Source organism: Sorex araneus, chromosome 8 (genome assembly GCF_027595985.1).
Source record: "Sorex araneus isolate mSorAra2 chromosome 8, mSorAra2.pri, whole genome shotgun sequence".
In the NCBI taxonomy this organism is placed as follows: domain Eukaryota; kingdom Metazoa; phylum Chordata; class Mammalia; order Eulipotyphla; family Soricidae; genus Sorex; species Sorex araneus.
Window position 1 is genome coordinate 57,412,182 of NC_073309.1, and position 9,579 is coordinate 57,421,760.

Consider the following 9,579-nt stretch of genomic DNA (forward strand, 5'->3'; position numbering starts at 1 on the left):
CCCAGGTTCAGTCCCTGGCCTGTGGGGCCTTCTGGATGACAGCAGGGCCAAAGAGCACTTGGGGGGGTCCCAATCCCTCAGCTCTGCTCCTTGTGCTCTGACACCCCAAATGGTTCCTTGAGCCCCACCTGGAGTGATGCTGGAGCACAGAGCCAGGACTCAGCCCTGAGCATGGACACGTGTAGGCCCAATACCCTGGGCAGCTGCCTGGGGGCCTCTGAATAGTCAAAGCCTCAGCGGGGGGGTCACCCTGACAATGCTTCGCTCAGTGATGCAGTCCTCTGGGACTTGGGTACCAAACTCTGGGGTGTTTAAGGCATGTCCTCTTGAGCCCTAGCTTCTGGGTACTGAACTTTAAGAGTTTCTTGGGTGCCAGAGAAAGAGAGAATATGGGGTTTAATTACTTGCCTTGTACCTGGTCAACTCCAGTTCGATCCACTATAAGACACAGGGTCCTCTGAGCCCTGTCAGGATTATCCCTGAGCACAGAGACAGGAGTAAGCCCTAATCACTGCCAAGTGTGGCCCCATAAGCAAAACTCAAATAAACAAGTGGTGCTGGGGAAACTGGATGGCTACCTGCAAAAAATGAACTCTGACCTCTGTCTAATGCCAGGCAGAAAAGTCAGATCAAGGTGGATTAAAGACCTCATATCAGACATGAATCCATAAGGAAAATGTAGGCAAAACCCTCCATGACACTGAAGCTAAAAGCATCTTAATTTTTTTAATTTTTAATTTTTTAAAAATTTATTGAATCACTGTGAGATAGTTACAAGATTTCATATTTAGATTACAATGGCACAATGATCAAACACCCATCTCTCCACCAGTGCATATTCCCCACCACCAATATCCCGGGTATAACCCCCCCTTTCCCACCTTCCCCTTCCTTATGGGAGACAATATTCCCCATACTCTCTCTCTCTACTTTTGGGCATCATGGCTTGCAAGACAGACACTGAGAGGTCATCATGTTTGGTCCATTATCTACTTTCAGCATGCATCTCCCATCCCAACTGGTTCCTCCAGCCATCCTTTTCTTAGTGATCCCTTCTCTATTCCATCTGCCTTCTCCCCTCCGCTCATGAAGCAGTCTTCCAGCTATGAGCAATCCCCTTGTATTTACTGTCCTTGGCTGTCAGTCTCATGTGATGTTATTTTATACTTCACAAATGAGTGCAGTCCTGGGGGGCAGCTGGCCGGAAGTGCAGCACCCGCTCCGTGCCCTGCCTGGGGCGCGGCTAGAGGCTGTCCAGCGCCCAGCTCGGCTTCTGGGCTGCAGGCGCATCACCTCTCGGAGCTTCCCGGCCAGGTCTGCAGAGAGACCTGCAAGCAAACTGTAGGTGTGTCAGCGTGTTATGATGCCGTCTCGTACCAACCTGGCTACTGGATCCCCAGTAGTAAAGTGAAGTACTCAAGGCTCGCCAGCTTGAATGATGGCTCTATCGACCTGCAGTTTAAGAAGAGTCCTCCAAAGATCCTGTACAAGGCCATCGCCTTGGCCACAGTGCTGTTTATGATCGGCGCCTTTCTCATCATCATTGGCTCCCCTGGCTCGCCAGCCACATCAGCAAAGGGTGTGTGGGGGTGGGCAGACTGGGCCATACCTGTCCTGATCGTTGGCATCTTGGTGTTCCTGCCTGGCTTTTACCACCTGCGCATTGCCTACTACGCCTCCAAGGGCTACCGGGGATACTCCTATGATGACATTCCAGACTTCGATGACTAGCACCCACCCCAGCGGCTGGAGAGAAGAGCCACCGAAGGCACTGGGCCGGACTATGGCCCACGGCTACAGAACGCTGCGGTCTGCAGAGGTTTCACACACAGAAAGGCCAGGTTTATGGGTCCAGCCTACAGACGATCACTGAGCTTGCAATATTTAGCTAATTAGGACATGTTTTACTTTGCTCCTGGCAAGTGCTCCAGACAAGGTTTTCCATGTGCGTATGTGTTGACGGCTAGCGCGGTGAGTGGCACTTGGGGACGGAGGGCATTCTGTGGGCCAGAATGCCGTGCTGCCACTGGGCGAGAGTCGGGCCTCTTTGTCAGAGTGTTCCCGTGGCAAATGGAAGGTGGCCGTGTGTCCACCCTCTCCTTCCTAAGTAGTTTTGGAATGTCTGTGTAGCACCTTCCCTCGCCTCTGACTTTGTGTTCTGGTGGGAGACTGTGGCCAAGCCAAAGTGCCAGTTTGACTCTTACTTGTAATTAGTTTTGCCTGCTTTAGCTTATTAACTGCAGGCAGGAATTTTCCAAACCTTGGAGCAAGTGTTCAGAATGTAAACACTTTCTCTCATCACCAACCCTTGGCCAGCTCTGAGCCGGGTCACCCGTGGGTTGGCCAGCATACGATTTGGGCGTTCTGTCCTTTTGTACATGAAGATGTCTTTATATCACACCTTCAAGGACTGGACTTTGGCTGTTTCCTAAGGAAAATGTAGATAAGTTGTTATTATTTAGAGTTTATAACCTCCTTTTTAGCACCTGGTATTATGTGATTTTATGGAACATGTGGCCTGGCTCCCTAAGGGACTTGGTTTGATTTTGTTTCCTAGCTTTCACAAAGTGACTTCTGTTGGAGAGATTAAATTTGTCAAATCCAAATCCTAGGCTTAAAATAAAATGAGTTAACTTTAAAAAAAAAACAAATGAGTGCAGTCCCTCTCTTTCTGACTCATTTCACTTAGCATGATACTCTCCATGTCCATTCATTTATAAGCAAATTTCATTACTTCATCTCTCCTAATAGCTGCATAGTATTCCATTGTGTAGATGTACCAAAGTTTCTTTAACCAGTCATCTGTTTTAGGGCACTCACGTTGTTTCCATATTTTAGCTATTGTGAACAGTGCTGCAATGAATATATAGGTACAGATATCATTTCTACTATGCTAAAAGCATCTTTAAAGATGAAACAACACTGACCAAGCAAGTGGAAACAAACAAAAACAAATGAAACTACATCAAACTAAGAAGCTTCTGCACTTCAAAAGAAACAGTGACAAAATACAAAGAACCCACAGAATGGAAAAGAATATTTACGCAATACCCATTGAGAAGGGATTTATATCCAGGATATACAAGACACAAGTAGAATTGTACAAGTAAAAACCTCCTACTACATCAAAAAATGGGGAGAAGAAATGAACAGAAGCTTCCTTGAAAAAGAAATACGAATGGCCAAAAGGCACATGAAAAAATGCTCCAAATCACTAGTCATCAGAGAGATGCAAATCAAAACAACAATGAGATATCATCTCACACCACAGTGACTGGCACACATTCAAAAGAACAAAAGCAAACAGTGCTGGCATGGATGTTGGGGGGGGAAGGGACACTCCTTCATTGTAGGTGGGAATGTCGACTGGTCCAGCCTTTCTGGAAAACAATATGGACAGCCCTTCAAAAACTAGAAATTGAGCTTCCATATGACCCCGCAATACCACTTCTGAGGATATATAATGAGGATGCAAAAAAAACAAAAAACACACTAGAAATGACATCTGTACCTATATATTCATAGCAGCACTGTTCACAACAGCCAAAATATGGAAACAATGCGAGTGCCCTAAAGCAGATGACTGGTTAAAGAAACTTTGGTACATATATACAGTGCAATACTGTGCAGCTGTTAGGAGAGATGAAGTCATGAAATTTGCTTATAAATGGATAGACATGGAGAGTATCATGCTAAGTGAAATGAGTCAGAAAGAGAGGATCAGATATAGAAAGACTGCACTCATTTGTGAAATATAAAATAACATAGCATGGGACTGACACCCAAGAAAAGTAGATACAAAGGTTAGGAATATTGCTCCATAGCTGGAAGTCTGAGGGTTGGAAGAATCGGTTGGGATGGGAGATAAATGCTGAAAGTAGATAAAGGACCAAACATGATAACCTCTTAGTATCTGTTTTGCAAACCATAAAGCCCAGAAGTAGAGAGTGAGTATGGGGAGTATTGTCTGTCTTGGAGGCAGTGGGTGGGTGGAAAAGGGGGGTATACTGGGGATATTGGTAGTGGGGAATCTGCACTGGTGGAGGGATGGAAGTTTGATCATTGTGTGATTGTAACTCAGACATGAAAGCTTGTAATTATATCACATGGTGATTCAATTGTCCCGTTTGCCTCAATTTGCTTGAGTGGGCACCAGTAATGTCTCCATTGTGAGACTTGTTACTGTTTTTGGCATATCAAATACACCAGGGGTAGCTTGCCAGGCTCTGCCATGAGGGTGGGATACTCTCGGTAGCTTGCCAGGCTCTCCAAGAGGGACGGAGCGACAGCACCGCGGGTAGGGAATTTGCCTTGCCCGCAGCTGACCCACGTTCGATTCTTCCATTCCTCTTGGAAAGCTCGGAGAGCTACCAAAAGTATCCCACCCTCACGGCTGAGCTTGGCAAGCTACCCAGGACACACTAGATATGCCAAAAACAGCAACAACAAGTCTCACAATGGAGACGTTACTGGTGCCCACTTGAGCAAATTGATGAACAATGGGACAAAAGTGCTGCAGTGCTACATATCCTCAAGTCAGCCTCCTAGATACTAGTCACGGCAATACAATTTTAGGCATTGTAGCACTGTCGTCCCATTGTTCATAGATTTGCTGTAGTGGGCACCAGTAACGTCTCCACTGTGAGACTTGTTACTGTTTTTGGCATACTGAATACGCCACAGACAGCTTGGCAGGCTCTACCATGTGGGCAGGATACTCTTGGTAGCTTGCCAGGCTCTCTGAGTGGGATGGAGGAATCGAACCCAGGTCAGCCATGTGCAAGTCTCTTCAATCCACGGCTATTCAATTAAAAAAAAAGAAATAAAAGGCTCTTTGACAGTTTAGAGCATGGGGTTCCCAAAGGACCTCTGCCCAGTGCCAACCTCACACACACCCCAAGATTTATCTGGGTCTCACTGAGTCTCAAAGTGATTTGGGCATTTCTTTCAGAGACTGAGCCCCTGGGGTGGGAGCGATAGTACAGCGGGGAGACGATTTGCCTTGTACCCAGTTGACCCAGGCGGGTTCAATCCCCAGCATCCCATATGGTCATCTAAGGAGGACCAGGAGTGATCCCTGAGTGTAGAGCCAGGAGTAACACCCCTGAGCTTCATTAGATGTGCCCCAAAAGTGAAAACCAAACAAACCCCCAGGAGAGGCTGCGGAAACACCCTCTCGTGAATGAGGCTTGACCTTAGTCATTTGGAGGAGGAAAGCGCCTTCCCCTCAGAAAGCCCAGGGGCCCATCACAATTCTGTCAATAGGCCTTGTGGTGAGTGTGAGAGCAGAGGATGGAATGCTGCTCAGCCAAGGCATACCTGGTCAGCTGGCGGGCTGCACCCGTGATGCTGGGGACCATGTGGCCATGGGAATCCAGCATGACCGTGTGCTGTGACATAACGCGGTACTCTCCAAGCATGCCCAAGCGCCCGTCTACTGAGACTCCTTCCACCCTGTCTCTTCCTCCTTTCCCTGTGCCATTTAGGGCTCTGGAGACACAGGGGTCCAAGCTGTACAGGCGGCTGCACGTCCTTGCATTTGCCTACCCCTGCATCTGGGTGTCACTGTCCGTCCTCTACAGAGTAAGGCCCCTGGGGGTCCAAACACTGTGCAGGTCCCTGGGGACACCCACAAGAAACCCACTGCTTCTCTCCAAGGGACTTGCAGAGTAATCAAGGAGTGATGTGAAGACACAGGCTCCGAGCACCCATTGGGGACAGATCAGGGGCTGGCGCTGAGGGGAGCTCAGGAGCAATCCTGGAGGACTGGGGAGGGGAGGCAGCCTGAGACTTAGTAGAGTGACTAAGAGAGCTAAAGGGTCAGAGTCACGACACTCCATCATCAGGTTGTGATCAGACATATGAGATGAAGTGCTGGCTGGTGGCAAATGGGGAATGTCTGGAGGGAGACCTTTGGCAGAGTGAAGCAAAGCAGCAAATATAGTCAGTTAGTAAAATCATTGATATTTGCTAGAGTAATTTAGTAAATATAGAGAGAGGTCTTTATATAAAGAAGGTCTTTCCGGTGAGGATATGAGGGCGACTGCAGAGTGGACCCAGGACAGAGGGGATCGAGCAGGGAAGGCCAGCTGGGTCCCAGGGGTGTGACTACAGCCCTGTGGCCAGAGGCAGTGCTCCTAGCTGCTTCTCACCTGGAAATGAGGTTCACCTCCCTGTGTCACAGCGGTAGAGAGGGACTCAGCCACCGAGCCTGTGAGTGTGGCAGGGGGTCAGTGCAGGCCCACAGAGGATGAGAGGGAAGGACAGGCTCTGTGCTCTGCCTGCCCGCCTGGGACGGGGCATGGATTGGGGTTGCAACTCAATCCCCCGCTGCCCCCACTCCTTCCTGGGGGACATGGGCCATGCCCGGGAAACCAGAGCCAAACCAGGTCCATGTGTTTTGTCCCAGGTTCTGTGTTCCTGGCTCAGCACTGGGGGTGCCGGGGGCTAGGGCTGGGCAGTGGGGAGGGAGATGGAGCCCCCAGAGCCCTGAGGATGAGCAGGCAGGCAGAGGACTCAGCACCTCCCACATCTCAGTGCTTGGCGAAGCCATCTGGAGGTGGAGTGAGATGGTGGAGGGAGGGATGATGCCCACAGGGAATGAGTTGTCCCAAACAACTCCACTTGGCTCCTAAGTATTAATTATCTCCGATGATTCAGAGGCCTTTCCTGGGTTTAATTCGAGCATCGGCTGCATGCTTAGATAGTGAACAGACTACTTGACACCAGATTTACTTTCCCCTGTTCTTTCTCTGAGTCTGGAGACTTGTTTATGTTGGGATGGAGGGGGTCACACCCAGTGATCCTCAAGGTTGACTTCTACTTCTGTGCTCAGGGATCACTCTTGATGGTTTTTAGGGGATGAGGCATCTGTGCAGGGCATAGAGTCAGCCTGAGCTGTCTCCATGCTTGAATTTTATCCTGAGATAAGAAAGAATGGTAACTAATAGGATTTTTCTACTTTCTTACCGCTCCTTTTGTTTTCTTATGTTACTACTATGACTGTCGTGAAAATTTAATACAAATCATTATGATGACCATGATTCACTTTGGGTTGTTGGACCCTCTCGGCCTAGCCATGATTCATCCCCCATTACCCACCCTCTTAGCTCTCAGCCCAGACTTCTCTTAAAACTCTGTGCTTTGGGGCAGGAAAAATAGCACAAGAAGCAAGCATTTGACTTGCAGGTGGCCAACCTGGATTCATTCCCCAGCATCCCAATATGATTCCCTGAGGACCACCTGGAGTGATCTCATAGTGCAGAGCCAGAAATAACATCTGAGTATCACAGGGTATGACAAAAAAAAGCAAAAAGAAAACAAAGGGGGGAAAAAGAAAGGGAAAAGAAAACAAAAGCTCTGCACCTCTCTGGACCCCAACCTACTGGATGAACCAAAACAAGTCAAAAGGCTCTACTCAATAGTTTTGAGCCCTAAGCACATGAAAAATGCACCCAACACCCCACTTCCCCCACTAGGCAGCAGGATGAGTGTATGCCTTCATGCTGCTGACAAGGGTATTGGGTACAATGAACACTGTAAGGAGTGATTCCTGAGTGGAGTCAGGAGTGACTCCTGAACATGGCCGGGTGAGAACCAAAACGTCCCCCATAAAAGCAAAAAGAATGAGCCCCCAGGTCTCCTTGATGAGGGAAACCTTTTATTTCTGACATCTTTTTAACCCGCCTAAGACATGTAAGGTGGCCAGGAAAGTGGGTGATATAGGAGGCCAGCCAGGGGACATTCCTGAGGTGACTCCATGCCCCACCCCTAGTGACTGCCGTCAGGCTCCGAGTGTCCCCTGCAATGGAGCTAAAGCTGTGGTGGTCACATACATTCCATGAGAACTGTGGGCAAACTGGGGCTCCCTCCAGCTCTGACACTTTCTCTCTGGTTGGGGGCCAGAGAAATAGGTCAGTGGTGAGGGTGCTGGCCTTGGGTCCCAACACCCTATGAGGTTGCCCGAGCCAGGAGTCAGCCCTGAGCAATGCCAGGTGTGGCCCTGAAGCACGACTAAAAATAAATAAAAAAAAAAACACTTTCTCTGCTGTTTCTTATTTTCATTGTTTCTAAAACTTTCCGAATAACTTTCGCTCCTCAAGCTCTAATTTTTCTTCCACCTCACACTTCAGCCCTGAGCCGCCCCTGGGAGAAACATCCCCAGTTACACGCCTTTTGAAATAAGTTGGCTTCAGTAAAAAATTCCTCGTTTCCCAAAAAACAATAAATAAACTAAATCTTTCCACAGGAGCGCTTGGTGTGTTCCAGGTGAGGGGCCGCCACTCCAGGCCACTTAAATGGAGCGACCCCGCCGTTCACAAAGCAGAAACCAAAGAGGTTCAGGGTGCCCAGAACAACCACTCTGCAGCAGGGACCCCCTTTTCCCTTATGGTACCCCCTTCCTTGCTCACCACAGGACAGCAAAGATCGCTGAAGACACTTTGGCTTGGAAGACCAAGGAGGCGGTGGTGGTGGTGTGTGTATGGGAGGAAACAAACCTGGATTCCATGATGTCACCTCCACTTTTGGTCAGAGCCTTAAAGGGCCAGCCTTCAAATGTTCCTGACCAGCTTCTTTGTGGTCAGAAAGGTTCACTTATTCCATTTTTCTGGAGTAGGATCAGGACCCGGAGATCTGGGGGTCAAGGATAGATGGAGAGCCAGGGACTGAAAAGACATCATATGTAGGAGAAAATCTTTGTTTTCACTAAGGGAATAAGTTCACAGATTCTGCTGCAAACAGCTACTAGGGCCCTGATCCAGCCAAGTTCCACCATCCTTCCCCCAATCCCCAGCCCAAATTGCTCAGAAATCACTGGGCCACAATATTCAGGTATTCATGATGTTTTGTGTTTACTCACTTTTTCAGGGAGCCCACTCCACTAGTGATAAGGACTTATTCCTGACTGTGCTCAAAGATCAGAGGGATAGTCCAGAAGCTTGACACTTGCATTGATCTTGGTCATCTAGAGTCCATCCCTAGTATGCTAAATGGTGGTCCGAGCAGCACCAGGATTAACACCGAATCACTGTCAGGTATGCCCCTCCCCAAAAGTATAGTTCAGTAAATAAATCCCAAGGTATCGACCAATATGAAGAATGCAGGCATACATTTAGCTAATGAACAGCAAAACATACTGGTCACTTTGTAGCCTTATGTGGACTTTTGGACAATCTAAATAATTTATATCATTCTGGTGACTACTTTATAGTTGGGATTTAACTGCTTCCAAAAACAAGTTTTGTTTTTTCCTAACACTACTGAAGTGAGAGGGATGGTATCCAGGATTGTGATGTAACCCTTTATTGTTAGGAATCACAGCTGAACAGAATTGTTTGCTGAGATGGAGGAGCTTGGGGATCTCCTATGTTCCCACAATCTGGAAAACAATGGATTCAAGGGGACCCTTCCATAGTTTCAAAGAGGAAGCACACTGTCTTTTTATACACAGTAAAGTTCATTTCAACTGTCTCCAATCAACCCTTTAAAGGGCCTAGCCAGGACCATTTTTATGAGGTACTTATTGTGAATATTAATCTTCAGTGCACATGTAAGTTAACAAAAATATGAATATAAGAA

The 9,579-nt window shown here is 48.0% G+C and overlaps 1 pseudogene; it reads left to right on the top strand.

Annotated features, from left to right (window-relative positions):
* The first annotated feature begins 1,351 nt into the window (after positions 1-1,351).
* LOC101551514 (transmembrane protein 230-like) lies at positions 1,352-1,731 on the top strand (annotated as a pseudogene).
* Positions 1,732-9,579: the final 7,848 nt, after the last annotated feature.